We start from the raw sequence: 17,771 nt of genomic DNA, 5'->3' as shown, positions 1-17,771 counted from the left end.
CAAAACTTAAAGTTGGTGACAACATTCTCCATATAATTTACGTCAGGATATATTGTAGACATTGGTACATATTCAAATATTTTAGTTTTCTTTATTATAAAAGACTACCTTCATCAAAGTAACGGACGCATGCTACTTTAACAACTATATTAATAACCTATTACATTTGATGCTAATCTCTACCATGGTACGCCAAGATATATTTTATACATGGTGTTACAAAAAGGTATAACCAAACTTTCAGGAAACATTCCTCACACACAAATAAAGAAAAGATGTTATGTGGACATGTGTCCGGAAACGCTTAATTTCCATGTTAGAGCTCATTTTAGTTTCGTCAGTATGTACTGTACTTCATCGATTCACCGCCAGTTGGCCCAATTGAAGGAAGGTAATGTTGACTTCGGTGCTCGTGTTGACATGCGACTCATTGCTCTACAGTACTAGCATCAAGCACATCAGTACGTAGCATCAACAGGTTAGTGTTCATCACGAACGTGGTTTTGCAGTCAGTGCAATGTTTACAAATGCGGAGTTGGTAGATGCCCATTTGTTGTATGGATTAGCACGGGGCAAAAGCCGTGGCGCGGTACGTTTGTATCGAGACAGATTTCCAGAACGAAGGTGTCCCGAGAGGAAGACGTTCGAAGCAAATGATCGGCGTCTTAGATAGCACGGAACATGACTCGCGACTGGGGAAGACCTAGAACGACGAGGACACCTGCAATGGACGAGGCAATTCTTCGTGCAGTTGACGATAACCCTAATGTCAGCGTCAGATAAGTTGCTGCTGTGCAAGGTAACGTTGACCACGTCACTGTATGGAGAGTGCTACGGGAGAACCAGTTGTTTCCGTACCATGTACAGCGTGTGCAGGCACTATCAGCAGCTGATTGGCCTCCACGACTACACTTCTGCGAATGGTTCATCCAACAATGTGTCAATCCTCATTTCAGTGCAAATGTTCTCTTTACGGATGGGGCTTCATTCCAACGTGATCAAATTGTAAATTTTCACAATCAACATAGGGTGGGCTGACGAGAATCCGCACGCAATTGTGCAATCACGTCATCAACACAGATTTTCTTTGAACGTTTGGGCAGGCATTGTTGGTGATGTCTTGATTGGGCCCCATGTTCTTCCACCTAAGCCCGCATCTCGTGGTCGTGCGGTAGCGTTCTCGCTTCCCACGCCCGGGTTCGCGGGTTCGATTCCCGGCGGGGTCGGGGATTTTCTCTGCCTCGTGATGGCTTGGTGTTGTGTGCTGTCCTTAGGTTAGTTAGGTTTAAGTAGTTCTAAGTTCTAGGGGACTGCTGACCATAGATGTTCAGTCCCATAGTGCTCAGAGCCATTTGATTTTCTTCCACCTACGCTCAATGGAGCACGTTATCATGATTTCATACGTGATACTCTACCTGTGCTGCTAGAACATGTGCCTTTACAAGTACGACACAACATGTGGTTCATGCACGATGGAGCTCCTGCACATTTCAGTCGAAGTGTTCGTACGCGCTCGTATTGTGAACGGCTGTGATATAATACGCCATTCTCCAGGGCTGCATCAGCGCATCAGGGATTCCATGCGACGGAGGGTGGATGCATGTATCCTCGGTAACAGAGGACATTTTGAACATTTCCTGTAACAAAGTCTTTGAAGTCACGCTGGTACGTTCTGTTGCTGTGTGTTTCCATTCCATGATTAATGTGATTTGAAGAGAAGTAATAAAATGAGCTCTAACATGGAAAGTAAGCGTTTCCGGACACATGTCCACATAACATATTTTCTTTCTTTGTGTGTGAGGATTGTTTCCTGAAAGATTGGCCGTACCTTTTTGTAACACCCTGTATATTAAGTTTTCAGTATGTTAGAAACCAGTACGTTACGTATGTCAGCAGAAAAGTAGTTAGATAGGAAAAAGAGACTGTCTTTCTCTCACACTACACAGCTTTTGTTTTATCTACTAATTCATATTAATTTCACTTATTTCAGCCTATGATGTATTTTGGAATAGTTAAAACCTTTTTCAGGTTAACAGGGGCCTATTTTACTCTTCTTTGAGGTTCGTGTAACACTCTTTCCACTTATTTCAAATCCAGTAGACAGAATTATAAAACTGTGTATATTTTCTTCGTTTTCTTGCTTTTAAATTTTCTTTAGCCGTTTTCTGATCTTACGTAGGTGAACATGTAATGAGAAATTGTTATGTGAATAATAATATTGTTATTTTGAGGTGTAATTTTATACTCAATGTCTCTGTGTGTAGTGTCTGTATATGTATGGAATCTTTAACTCGGTAGGAATAATGATATCTGTGTAAAGGTTTTATGAATGCACGAAACAGACAATTGGTGATTGAGTTAGTTCAAGGACGGACCCAGGTTAGTTCAAGGAGGGATCCAGCAGTGTTAAGGTGGATCTTTCTGACAAGTCGAATAACTGATATAAAAGGCGAGAGTGTCCTGAATCGTAATGGTCGAAAGTCGAAGTTTGGAAAAAGACATCGTTCAAGCACTAATAATATTAGTTCAAAGTGGGGCCCTGAAGCGTTGCAGCGGATAGACAGCGAGCGCGGTGTGAATCGATGAAAAGTTTAATTAAATTGTGGAGAAAAGAATAATTTTTGGCAGAGGTCGACAGAGACAACGGAGGAGATCCGAGGCAGTAATTTTGAGATAGGGAAAGTCATTATTTGCGGGTAAATTGGAGTCGAAATTTGAACATCGTTGAAAAATAGTCCGTATCATTGTTGATATAGTTTGCTAATACTTTAATAAAGAAAAGTTTATTTTGGAATCGACACAGAAGAAAGGAAGGAAAGGGAAAAAAATACCAGCAAGAGGATTTAGAAGGTCCTTCAATAAGACGCCGGGGAAAAAGATACCATAGAGCCATAGAATCTTCTAGAATCAGCAACAGTCGAATTACGACGCTGTTGTTATATCGTGATGTATTTCAGACAACCAACCGAACTAATTTACCTGACACTTAAAGTCGGAAAAGACTGTGAATTTTATGGTCCTACAGAATTTCGAGGGGAAGGGACTGATAGTGTCTCAGATATCGAACTGTGAATTTTTTCTCTAAACTCTGTTTAATAGTATGTGAGGGCCAAGCTTAGATAGTTTATTTTGGATGAGAGTAATAACCTACGACTTCCCGGTCGGAGACATAGTTAAGCAGTCGTCATTGTAGAAGGCGAAAACCTGTTACATAAATCTGACATATCTCGTCTTGCATCTTTGGAGCCTGTTGAAATTTCTTTACAATTTGTTAATCCATAGTGCGAGGCGCCGGAGGCACTGGAAAGCTTTAGTTCATTTGTGGTTATTATTTTGTTTTGTTAACGAAATACCCATCTCCATTTGATTTGAGATCAGCGATAATTAAGACGATTGCGAAAGCAGAACAGAGTATCGGCATCAGACAACCACAATACAGCAGTCACGAGGTAGGCCATATCTGTGATTCAGCGATCAACTGTCAGCCGCTATCTGTGATTTTTGGTTTGTCGTCGTGACACAAAACTGTAGACAGAGTATTACATTTCGGTGCAACACATTCAAATATACGTGTAGATATTAATTTACTGAGGTAAGGTGTAACTGAGACAATTAACTTCCTTTTTATCCGCAGAGCATTAACTACCACAATTGCAATTAGCGTTCTCTTACGCAGTGTTAATTCAGCAGACTTTTTGGTATCGGTATCGCACTTCAAGGCACTGCTGCACAACTAACCGATATAAAAAGGACGTTTCTTCGATAGAGATTTAAAGCACTGTAGCAATGAAGCTGCATAATTGAGGAATAATCAAGGTTAAATACGAACTCCATCAAACACGGCACGATAGCTTCGGAAACCGAGATATCGAAATTGCGCTGTGTGATGTGCTTTTGTTGCACGGCCTTGGTGCCGGACATGTGATCTTCTCAGCAATCAGAACACAGAATGATAGCACATTACACGTTACGTATTCAAACAATCGTGTCATCACATTTTCAGTGCGGGAACACACAAACGACAAAAGTTCTAGGAATGAAACAAGAATAAAATAGCTATTTCAGTGTAATGTCCAAAATGTACAGTACGAATCAAAGCGATGCTGTCACATACCTGTAATGTTAAGGAAACTGAAGGCGCCCGTTTCCACGAAAGAGACGGATCTGTTGTCGCTAGCCGTGCTTGCAACATTCTTCGAAAGAGTTATTGCATTACAGTTCCGCCAGAAGGCTAATGTGTACCCACTTCAACGAAAAGGTGATCGAGTATTTCTTTCTGGCGATGTGCTGGATCTGCTAAACTAGGTAACTCGCGAAATGTTTGGTCTTTCTGCCATAACATGTGAAACGTCCCCTTTGAAAAATTATATACGACTGTGCTTAAACTGACACACAATATTTTTAGCGCAACGCAATCTGACTTTCAAAAATCCCTACAAAAGAACGGCCCTGACTAACATTAACCTATAGCTTTCACAAATCACTTACCTCACAAAAATCGTTACTCGAACTACTGCAACACAGCGAGCGCCACTACTGCCAGCTAAATAAAAGATTCAAACTACGGGAGGCACTAACTACTAATAGGTATAGTTAGCAAATGAAAGATTTTAATAGAGAACAAACAATGTATTTACCTTAATAGTCATAATATATATAGCAGTTCATGACATCCAGTCTTACAAATTTCAAAACTCCGCCATTTCTCTCCCCACATCCGCCACTGCTGGCGGCTCACCTCCAACTGCGCAACGCTACGCGCTGTTAACATCCATCTGCCCAACACTACAATGGCAGACAACAATGCAAACTAGCCACAGACTGCACACAGCACAGCCAGTGATTTTCATACAGAGCGCTACGTGGCGTTACCAACAAGAAAACCTAAACAGCCTACTTACACGTGGAATGCATCTCTGACGCCCCGTAACATCCTGTCTACGTTTTGTGTGTGAAGGGAACGATGTTTCGTATCTCAAGTTCAAACTATGGTTCACTCTAAAGTGCTGAAAGCTTTCAGTGTTGTATGAACTGAAGCAGTCACTAACGATGTCGCTTCACGGAGCATCTTTTCATGTATTATTATGAACCGGCTCAAGGAAGCAGTTTTTCAACCCTCGTTGAATTCCACCAAACATTCACTTACATACGATTTCAAAGCCTTTGCTGTGCTTCTTTTACCCAAATTTCGCTTCGTCAGCTCACAACCAAACTATTGCATTCAAGCATTGCCTAGACCTCTGGCTACGCTGCAGATCAGTCTGTCCGCAACTAGGTTTCTTGCTTTCACATTCGTTGGTTTCTGCAACTCACAACCAAAATGTGGCATTCCAATCTAATCTAGGCGTCTGAATACGCTACACATAAATATTACATTACAGCCAGATTTTTTGTGCCAATTCAAACTGTGTTTTTATATCCCAGCCTAGCAACACCATAGGATATCAGTACATTATCGGAAAATACAGCCGAAAACAGATTAGCAACGCTCCTGGAAATCGCAACCTTTTCATAGAGCAACAGCCAAGTGTTTGTGACAGTAAAGAATATAAAAGCCACTGCTTAACTCCCAGTAATTCAACTCTAGATCACTAAGCCCTCCTAGCATTTACGATTAAAACTGGTACCAATTTTTCGATCCCGTCAACATTTTGAGTAGTATAGTAATTGTTAGTATAGCGTATAGAACGGGACATCTTTTACTTATTTTGTACGTGACATACCACTGGAGACCTTATAATTATAATTAACTGGGGTATAAAATATAAATTATGACTTCCTTTGAATTTTAATGAATGATGATTGAGTCACAATGTCACAGCGCCCCCCCCCCCCCCCTCCTTTTCTCTGCTGTTCTAGGATTAAGTTCTGTTGTTACTTACAAGCCGTGCCATACCCTCGGAAACAGCGATATGGAAAGCATGACATATTCGGTGTGGAGCAGCCATTCATTTCTCTCAGACGAGAGTAGCAACGTCATTGCTTCATTCGTATCAATTTCAGATGTCATTTTACATCTTAGCCCAACCACATCTCTGACGAGAAAAGAGCAGAACCAAAATTATAGCTGTAAACATAGCTCTACGAATTTCAGTACTGTATGTATCTTAATTTGTGAGCGCTCGCGAAGAAACAGTCTTGTTGTCGTTGGCTGAATGTATCACGTCTGCTATGCTCTCTGTAATTGCCTAACTAGATCACTCATCCTGTGCTCAGACTGTGTAACAAAAGCACATCGTACAGCGGAATCTCGATTTTACAGTTCCCGAAGCTATAGTGCCTTATTTGGTGGATTTCGTTTTTATACTTAATCATTCCACAAATGCTACAACACATTTAAAATCTGCCTGCCGGTGTGGCCGAGCGGTTCTAGGCGCTACAGTCTGGAACCGCGCGACCGCTACGGTCGTAGGTTTGAATCCTGCCTCGGGCATAGATGTGTGTGATGTCCTTAGGTTAGTTAGGTGTAAGTAGTTCTAAGTTCTAGGGGACTTATGACCTCAGAAGTTAAATCCCATATAGCTCAGAGCCATTTGAACCATTTAAAATCTATCCAAGAGACGTCCTTTTCTTCTCGGTTTGGTGTGCTAAAGTGCGTGGAAGTGTGATATCGATGTATAAAAACTTAACCGTTAATTCTGTAATCAGAAGACCTTGCGGACACATTGTCAGAATTACACTCCTGGAAATGGAAAAAAGAACACATTGACACCGGTGTGTCAGACACACCATACTTGCTCCGGACACTGCGAGAGGGCTGTACAAGCAATGATCACACGCACGGCACAGCGGACACACCAGGAACCGCGGTGTTGGCCGTCGAATGGCGCTAGCTGCGCAGCATTTGTGCACTGCCGCCGTCAGTGTCAGCCAGTTTGCCGTGGCATACGGAGCTCCATCGCAGTCTTTAACACTGGTAGCATGCCGCGACAGCGTGGACGTGAACCGTATGTGCAGTTGACGGACTTTTAGCGAGGGCGTATAGTGGGCATGCGGGAGGCCGGGTGGACGTACCGCCGAATTGCTCAACACGTGGGGCGTGAGGTCTCCACAGTACATCGATGTTGTCGCCAGTGGTCGGCGGAAGGTGCACGTGCCCGTCGACCTGGGACCGGACCGCAGCGACGCACGGATGCACGCCAAGACCGTAGGATCCTACGCAGTGCCGTAGGGGACCGCACCGCCACTTCCCAGCAAATTAGGGACACTGTTGCTCCTGGGGTATCGGCGAGGACCATTCGCAACCGTCTCCATGAAGCTGGGCTACGGTCCCGCACACCGTTAGGCCGTCTTCCGCTCACGCCCCAACATTGTGCAGCCCGCCTCCAGTGGTGTCGCGACAGGCGTGAATGGAGGGACGAATGGAGACGTGTCGTCTTCAGCGATGAGAGTCGCTTCTGCCTTCGTGCCAATGATGGTCGTATGCGTGTTTGGCGGCGTGCAGGTGAGCGCCACAATCAGGACTGCATACGACCGAGGCACACAGGGCCAACACCCGGCATCATGGTGTGGGGAGCGATCTCCTACACTGGCTGTACACCACTGGTGATCGTCGAGGGGACACTGAATAGTGCACGGTACATCCAAACCGTCATCGAACCCGTCATTCTACCATTCCTAGACCGGCAAGGGAACTTGCTGTTCCAACAGGACAATGCACGTCCGCATGTATCCCGTGCCACCCAACGTGCTCTAGAAGGTGTAAGTCAACTACCCTGGCCAGCAAGATCTCCGGATCTGTCCCCCATTGAGCATGTTTCGGACTGGATGAAGCGTCGTCTCACGCGGTCTGCACGTCCAGCACGAACGCTGGTCCAACTGAGGCGCCAGGTGGAAATGGCATGGCAAGCCGTTCCACAGGACTACATCCAGCATCTCTACGATCGTCTCCATGGGAGAATAGCAGCCTGCATTGCTGCGAAAGGTGGATATACACTGTACTAGTGGCGACATTGTGCATGCTCTGTTGCCTGTGTCTATGTGCCTGTGGTTCTGTCAGTGTGATCATGTGATGTATCTGACCCCAGGAATGTGTCAATAAAGTTTTCCCTTCCTGGGACAATGAATTCACGGTGTTCTTATTTCAATTTCCAGGAGTGTAGAATTTATAGTTGATTGATTTCTTGTTTCATCCTTTTAGCAGTGTTAACCGCTGGAAAATTAGAGTTTTTAGGTGTTTCTTTCGAATTAATTCTAAATAAGGCTGAGGACGACAGTGAACTTATGAGTTAATAACATAATCTGTTGTGAAACTGTACAGTAGACTACATTCAGCTGACAGCTACCTGCACTTGAGACTTCATACAGGGGTGTTATTATTAAGCGTTACATTCAAGTACTAGTCAATTTTACGAAGCATTTAATTCCAGTTGTGGTTCACACTGCTATATGCTAAGTGTCCACACAGTAATTAACATTTTGACTTTACTATCGATCTGTACTTTTGCTACATAGCTGTGTCAACACACTTCACCAGGCCTATTGTGTTCATTTACTCAGAGCATAACATTTCCTAAAACATACTTGCGAAGCTTACTCACTCACACATCTATTTTTCGTACCTAACAGTTAACTGACAGCACCTATCACTACAGCAGCACCTATAAAACTTTTGTTTTGTAACTATGGTTGTTGCTATGCATGTTTTTTATATTCATCATTTTTGTAAGGTGTAAAGAGAAACGCTAGCTACAAGGTAGTTCCATAAGTATATTTTTCAGATTGGAAGTTTTCCCCATCAAGCTGAATTTGTCAGAAGGGGCGTGGTACCGAAACTGTATATAGTCGTCAAGGTATCTCTGTGGCCACGTTCTTTAGTGGGTATGCTCCTGCTATCAGAGATCAAACATACAGCATGGGAACGACAGTGATTTTGCAGATGCTCCTTGGTTACAACAGGAGCTAATGCACATTGAAGACTTACAAACTCCCCAATCTTTCAAAAATCTGTTTTAACCTAACTGGAAACGACCTTAGTAATTAATAAAAGCCTGAGTACTTAGGATCGCTTTAACATGAATATTTTGGGTTATATGGACACTTATGTTTACACACCCGAGCCTACATATTCCGACAAACACGACGAACATAGACTAATAATATATTCTTTTATTTTTTTATATCTTCAGGAAGATCCAGTTTCCTGCTTGATATCTGCTGGTAACCTGTTGAAGAATTAAGCAACAGACTATAAAACTCTGTTATTACTTCTTGTATTGTACTTGTGAATTTCGTAACTCACTTTAACTCACAGACTTATTTTACTTTTTATTTATTATTAGCAAATGTCCTCATTGGAGGACGATAAGCAGGTGATTTTCAGTCTATCTTAGGATTCGTCTCATTTTGCTAACTTTCTTCATTTGTTGACCGAAGGTCTTCTTTCTTTCTTCGGTCCACTTTGATCGGTATGGTTTTTTTTTCCATCTCTGGAATAAACTTCCACTTATCACTTTTGCTTCTAAATGTGTTCCTGTCTCATGTGTTTGTTACGTCAATTTTTGCTTTTGTTAAATCCTTCTTATCTTCAGTTACCCAAGGTATTGATACTTTAAGGAGTGTCACATAGTCCACTAGACGTTTAGTTATTCTGTTTCCAGGTAGTCTTTCTAGGTATCCATAGAACTTCATTCGTCTCTTTCTCATATCATTTTCGATTATTGATACTTTTGCTGTTGTCTCGATGGTTCGCAGGCTGTATACATCTTGTATGTATCATGGTCCCACAATTTTTCTAATAATCTTTCTGTCTACTTTCTTAATTTCTTGTAAAACTAGATTTCGATTCAATGAGAGTGTTTCACTTGCCTGTTGGTTCAATAACTTTACCGACGTACTTTCACTGTAATTTGTTTTAAGTTTCGGAACATCTAACTTGGAACACATGAATTCAGTCTTCTCATTGCAGGCCAATCTTCTCTGCGCATTCTTTAAGGGTCTCGATTTGTTTTACGGCTGTTTCTTCACTGTCTGTTAGAATCGCCAAGTCAACTGCAAATGCTAAGTATGGAACGTTCAGTTTTCCTTGAGCTCTTCCTACTTCGATTGGCTTTCTAAGGTTCTGTTTTTTTAGTTCAATTTCCATTCTTTCATTACTTTGTCTAAAACTACGTTGAATAATAGTGGCGAGATCGCATCTCCTTGTCTTACTCCTGTTTTATCCAAGAATGGTTCCGAAATTTTATCTACGAATTTAATATTTGATTTGGTTTCTGACAGCGGTTGTTCGATCAGTTTTAGAGTTTTAGTTTCCAGCCCGCGTTCTTCTAGATTTTTTCATACAGGTTATCTATCTATAGAACAGTATGCTTATTTAAAATCAATAAACGTGCAGACTATTGGTTTCGACCTGATTGCTTCAATTTTTAAAATAGTTCTAGGATTAAAGATCTGTTCTGGGCATGATTTATTAGATTGAAAGCTTGCTTGGTAATTTGAGATTGTATGCTGTAGCTGTTCTTCTGCTCTCTTTAGAAGACACGCTGATAGAAGTTTGTAAGTAACCGGCAAAAGTGAATGCCTCTGTAATTGTTTATACCTGATCTCTCTCCCATTTTGTGCAATTACTTTCTTACTTTTTATTTTTATTTTAATTTTTATCAAGTCTCAAGTACTATTAATATGTAAATGCATTGGTGCGTGAATGTAAAAATTCCTAACCTCTTGAAGTAACGTATCCAAAGTGTTTGGTTACCACTTTACACAATATCCTGACGGCATGAGTCCGTAAAAAGAATACTTTCACCTTAGCTGGACTGCCACAGAAGATTTTACTATAGGATATTACTGAGTGAAAGTATGCAATGTACACTAGCAATCTGATTTGTAGGTCAGCGAAGTGAGAAGGGTTTACAAGTGCAAGGTACACAGAACTGAGGTCTAATAGAAGGCAACATGGTCCATAGTAGGTTTAACCCTCATGTAAATCGTGTGATTAGGTGATTTCGACAACTTGTCATCTTTAAATGTGGTATTACTTATTAAGTATTGTAATTATCACATTATTTTTTATACCCGTAATGTGATAAATACGACATGATAATAGTAATATCACATATATGTTTGCAAATGTCAAGCTGTTGTAACTAGCTAATCAAACGACTTAAATAAAAATCGTTTACATTGCCGCATACTACGGACCACGTTTTCTTTTATTAAATATTTAGTGGCTCTTATTCCACACAGAAACAAAATTTTAAGAACTAAACTCTGTGATTTACTCAACGGCGTGCTATTGACACCTCAGTTTTTATCTTTATCTGTGCTTAGGAATTCCATTCTGCTTCACCCACTTCCATAAAAACAAAATAGTAACTGTAAATTAAGATAATAGCTACACTCAGTGTAAAAGCGAGACAGTAAATACATGACGGACCTATTTATCTATTAAGTCTTCCACCTTACTTCCATAAAATTTACGTACCACGCTGCGTACACGTAATAAGATAATGAAACGGTATTCATTGTAACCATTTCTGAAATGTGTTTGTGTGCAGGAACGTTCATGTTAATATGCAGTATTCCCCTATATACAGCGGATTCTTCAAAAATGACTGAATCACTGAATTTTCCATGCGAATCTACAGCATGAAGTATGTGATTTGTGTAATTAACCTCCATTAAACGATACAGAGGTACTTTTTACACTTACAGAAAATTAACACAGAGTTTGCTGCGTTTCCCATGCCAAATATCCTTGTAAAAATAATTTACGAACGTGTAAAACTATTACTACTAGTAGTATTACTAACACTACTTACCATCTACCGCATTGGTACATTTTCGGAAACTGGTCCTACTTTCAAGATTTGGTGCTGTCATCCTGTCAGCAACCATACGTTTCAAATCAGGCCTGGTTAACATTGATCACTCAAGATAAACTAAATGACAGAAAATCTCTATCTTTATAATTTCTTTGATTGTTATTACTCTAGTCGAAAAGCACGATAGAAACCCTTTAACGAATTCCCCATTTCCACAGTGAGAAACTACCAAATTGCGTCATAAGCTTACGAAATAGGTCCCATTTCACTGAAGCTTGTTTAGATAAATTTCTTCAACATTATGCCTTCTCGTGTGATATGTAATTTACCTTCAAACGTTTTGTGCTTATCTCAGTATGCGAATGCTCATGTTCACCAAACACTATATCAATATATCTCATTTCAGTTAAAATATTGGTTGTTAATTACAGAAGGGATAGTGCAAGATTAGGAAGTCTTATGGAAGATGTTAGCAAAGATAACTGCCGTAAGTCCTTCTGCGGAAAGAGAGGAAAACGCTAACTCTGTACTACAATCTGCTCTCACTTCTGAAGATATCCAGGAAGGGTTAAGGGTTTTCAGGAAGGGTTAATAGAGAGATATCGGAAGAAGAATGGGGAAAGATATTGTCTGGAGCAACTTACTAGGGTTTTTCGTAAGCAGGATGAATCGACTGAAAGTTTCGCTGACCGTATTCGTAAAATCGTTGTAGATACCTATGAGCTCATGCATGATGATAGGGTTAGTTCCATAGTTTTGCAGGAAGCAGAACAGAGGGCTCTTGACGCATTTTTGAGGAGATTACGATCGAAAATGTCAAGAAAGTTTCGTTTGGAATTTCCTAAGTATTTGAGTGAGGCAATGGATACTGAATTGTCACTAGAGGAAATTGAGTCTGTGGTTAGGTCACGTGAACGTCAGTGTTTAGTACGGGCATAAATTGTTTTCAGTGTGGACGAAAGTATCAGTTGCAGACAGCAACGTTGCACCTTTTGTAAGAAATTTGGACTCTCAGATCGGTAATGCCGTAACAAAAGTCAGCAAAAACGGATGGTTCAGTTGCAGGGTAAACCCTACGGACAGTAGTTAAAAGGCGCAGGGGGCGGGTTGTCCATTGTGCCACGCTTCCAGTAATTATCACATGTAAGAAAGCAATGGTAGACTTTTTTTCTGACTGGCTATGTGGGGGATAAATTATGGAGAATGTTGATGGGTAACAGGTCTCAGGTATCGGCGTGTATTTGGGGCCAATAGGTTAAGTGCACTATGCTGGACCTTATGGGTGAGCCGGCCGGGTGGCCGAGCGGTTCTAGGCGCTACAGTCTGGAACCGCGCGACCGCTACGGTCGCAGGTTCGAATCCTGCCTCGGGCATGGATGTGTGTGATGTCCTTAGGTTAGTTAGGTTTAAGTAGTTCTAAGTTCAAAAATGGTTCAAATGGCTCTGAGCACTATGGGACTCAACATCTTAGGTCATAAGTCCCCTAGAACTTAGAACTACTTAAACCTAACTAACCTAAGGACATCACACACACCCATGCCCGAGGCAGGAATCGAACCTGCGACCGTAGCAGTCCCGCGGTTCCGGACTGCAGAGTTCTAAGTTCTATGGGACTGATGACCTCAGAAGTTAAGTCCCATAGTGCTCAGAGCCATTTGAACCATTTGAACCTTATGGGTGGGAGGGCATATAAATTTATTTGTTGCTGGAGTAGTGGAGAAGGTTGACTTCTAAGTGGATGTAGAAGTTCTTCCCGTGGTTGGCGGTAGGTATGACTCGACTTCCTGGCTGCACATCGCACTACTATTGACATGGAACGGCAATGGTAAAACTGAATGGAACCTTGTTTCAGCTAGGATCTGCAGCCAGAGTACTTTCACTGTCGCTAGATCTGCCTCATGACAGGCAAAACCAATTAAATTGCCTACAAGGTCCTTTAAAGTCAATTCGCAGGATCGCCCACCGAAAGGTACATGGAAGGTAATCTGAACTGATGTTGGTACTGACCTGCCAGTGAACTCACGGTGTATCGTTGAGCCTTTGGTGGATAACGAAGTACTACATGCAGTTGTTTTATACGACGTAACATGTCCTACTTACGGGAGGTAGATGGCACGAGGGTAATACTGTCAGTATTGTTAATTTTGCTCCTGAGGAAGCTAAGTAGTCGCACGGTACCCTGGATTACGGAAGAGTTTATAGATCAGCATCTAAGGGATGGCATCGTAGAATCTTGTTGAAGTCCCTGGTATGCTACCATTGTAAACAAAAAAATCACCAGATTCTGCCAAAGTATATCGTTTCTGTTGTGAATACCAGTCTCTCAACGAGAAAACAGTGTCGGATGCGTACCCTATGTCTAATAGAACAGACATTGGACAACTTGGGCCAGTGTCGGTGCTTGCATAGTTGTTACCATGAGCTGGAAGTAACGCTAGAAGACTGACCGAAAACTGCATTTTAAACGACGACTGAACCCTTTCAGTTTAGCCGCATGCCTTTTGGACTTACAAAGGCGCCGGAAACATTTCAGCGTTTGTTGGATAGTGGGTTGCGGGAATAAAACCAAAACAGTGCATGATGTACCTGGACGACATAATGGTGTATTCAAAGGATATTCCAGAACGTTTGGAGCGGTTGCTCGAAGTTTTTGATCGTTTGTGCGCAACACGATTAACGTTGAGTTTCGAAAAATGTCCTTTTACATTGCAAGAAGTTCTGTGTGTGGGCCAGATTATAGCGTAGGGTTGAATTCGTACCGATCCAAAGCTAGTTGAGCCCAGTCACCCCAAGGTAAAGGAATTGCAATCTTATTTCGTGGACGAGAATTTTTACCGTAAAATTTCTAAAATTTGCAGAAATTGCCAGATTCCTTAAGCAGTCGCTATAGAAAGGAGTGAAGTTTCATTGGACCATTGAGTGTGAGGCGGCGTTCCAGAAGTTAAAAGTTCTGTTGACATTTAGTCCCGTTTTGGTCTATCCGCATTTTGGTGGTTCAAATGGCTCTTAGCACTATGGGACTTAACATCTGAGGTCATCAGTCCCATTAAACTAGAACTACTTAAACCGAACTAAACAAAGGATATCAAACTCATCCATGCCCGAAGGAGGATTCGAACCTGCGACCGCAGTAGCAGCGCGGTTCCGGACTAAAGCGCCAGAACCGCTCGGCCACAGCGGCCGGCCCGCATTTTAAAAATCCGTTTATTCTTTATTGTTATTTGAGCGATTTTGCGGTAGGAAGTATTTTGAGTCAGCAAATAGATTACGTACACTTCACGGCAGCTCAATAATGCTGAACGAAATAATTCCACTACGGAGAAGAAATGCTTACAGTTATTTTTGGAATTGGGTACTTTCGTTCTTACCTGTATGGTAGACGATTTAAAGTGGTGACTGATCATATAGCACTTAAGTGGCTTTTAGCATATGGACCATGCGGTTAAGCAAATTCGAGTACGAGATAGTACATCGGCCGGGAAGGTCGGACGCTAATGCTAACGGACTTAGCCGTAAGGTACACCCTATGGAATGCATAGGTATTGACCTAAATAAGTGGAGGGCAGCACAAAGTGGTGGACTCTGAGCGATTTTCTAAACAACAGCAGTTCTAAAAGGAGGACGGGGTATTGATTGTATCGAGCGACACGCAATAGGCCATGGTTAGTGGTACTGCAGAGCTCCCATGATGAAGTGTTGAGGTAAGTGCATGATTCGATTTTAGCGGAACATTCAGATTGAAGAGCAAAAGAGAGGAAGGTAGCGTAGAATTATTCGTGGCTGAGGCATAGATAGGACGTGGACCTTTACATGAAAAATTATGTTCCGTGTGCTCAAAAAGCACAACTTAATCATTAGAAAATTAAACTACATAGTTTATCGGCAGCTGATGAACCAACCCAAATGGCAGGGTTGTACATCCTAGCACCCCTACCGCAGACACCAGCAGGGAATCGTTACGTATTAACCATTATTGACTAATTTTCTCGTTACTTTTCCGTGATAGCTATACTGGGCCAACAAGCCACGACGGTGGCTCAGACACTTGTCAGCCAGTGGATACTTGGGTTTGGGACACCTGAAATCGTAATCGCGGATCAGGGCACGAATTGTTTTGTCGGAATTAATGCAGCAGCTATGAAGTTTGTTGCGCGATTAATTATGGAAGAGATCATTGCACCCTCAAGCTGACGGTTGCACGGAATAAGTGCACAGGCCCACTGCCAAAATGTAGAGTTCTTACATAAATACTCAGCATAACAATTAGGACGTCCTATTAATATACGTCGACACAGCACACAACTCGTAAGTTCAGCAGAGATCAGGATTATCCCGTATGAAGTAATTCTTGGGCGCAAGGTGCCATCGCCCTTTGAGTTTGCAGAGCCCCGCCTCAAGGAAACATCTCGTCAGTGAAGGATTTCGCTGGGAGAGTGAGACTTACATCGGCGCAAATAACAAAAATGAATACGAAAGCCTTAGAGAAACAGGAAAGGGGAATGATGTGAAACCAATGTTAACCTTATTACCACGTGGGTCAGTGGGTTATGTTAGCGAATTCTTATGTGCCGAAGGGGAAAACGAAGATATTTGTTTCCCTGTATAATGATCTTTACCAGGTAATAGAGATGACATCTCCTGTTAACATTAAATTGCACCTCCCCCCACTCCCACTCCCCTCCCCCCTCAATAGTCCACGTAAGCCGATTGCGACCGTTTAAGGCGGATATGGAAAATTTGCCTAGTGTGACCACCTGTTTCCGCAGAAAGGGAAAGGGGGGGGGGGGAGAAAAGAAGGACAAGGAGGAGAAAAAGGTAAAAAGCAAAGCGAAGAAAACAGGATAATATGGTGAATCACATTAGGATTTTCTTTCCCCTCAGGAAGCACATTCCTACCCCAGGATGGCAGAAGATGGAAGCAGCATCTACGAGAGCATTCGGTCCATGAATGAAGTTTGGAGCATGGAGCCTTATCGTGTTAGACCTATTGTACTAAGATTGTGTGGCCGAAGCAGGTAAGGTACGTTCCGTGTCGGGAGGTGTGGTGTTTTCCAAAAAGACGGTCGTGATTATGTCGAATCACCGGTGAGCATTAAGGGTAAATTACAGTCTTTGGGCGGTCAGGAACGGTATTCGGAGACTGGAAGAAACGTCTGGGAAATTGCACAGCTTGATGAGTAATCAGTTAGCGACCGCTACAAAAGGAAGAGTATCGTCTGTTACAATCGGAGTTTACAAAACCAAAAATGTAACGACGGACTACGGAAATGATGCCGTCGGTTTGACGGAAAAGAGGATGGCTGGACGCGGGTGGTAGGATCCTAAAGACAGTGTTCGGTATAGCCATTGTGGATGAAAAACTAACTTCAATAAGGCATTAAAGGAAGTTTGGAAGCCGGCCAGAGTGGCCGAGCGGTTAAAGGCGCTACAGTCTGGAACCGCACGACCGCTACGGTCGCAGGTTCGAATCCTGCCTCGGGCATGGATGTGTGTGATGTCCTTAGGTTAGTTAGATTTAAGTAGTTCCAAGTTCTAGGGGACTTTTGACCACAGCAGTTGAGTCCCATAGTGCTCAGAGCCATTTGAACCATTTTTTTTGGAAGTTTGGAAGGAGCCGGAAAGCAATCAGAAGGCAGTGAATGTGCACGCAACCCAGCTCGCCATTTCGGAAAGCGATGTGCTGACCAACACTCGGCAGCTTCATAAGTGGCCGCTACTTTAATGTCTCAGTTCATCTGGAAGAAACACCAATCGGTACTCGCTTGTTATTCGTGATCGCTTGGATAATAGTGATGCATAGTTAATGATTACGCCATTACTACGCAATCTTGTTGACAGCTTGACGTATTCTCGTATTGAAATTGCAGAGTTGCAGGAAGCACTGTTGCATGCCACGCATAGGCCCTTACACCAGTTCTACTACCACTGGAACAATTGCAAACGTTTCTGAAAGAAATCCAGACCGTTGTGCCAGCGCCTTTGGGACTTATTCAACCGGCAACCGAGGAC

The sequence above is a fragment of the Schistocerca cancellata genome, chromosome 3 (genome assembly GCF_023864275.1).
Source record: "Schistocerca cancellata isolate TAMUIC-IGC-003103 chromosome 3, iqSchCanc2.1, whole genome shotgun sequence".
Classification (NCBI taxonomy): domain Eukaryota; kingdom Metazoa; phylum Arthropoda; class Insecta; order Orthoptera; family Acrididae; genus Schistocerca; species Schistocerca cancellata.
This window is presented reverse-complemented; position numbering follows the sequence as displayed.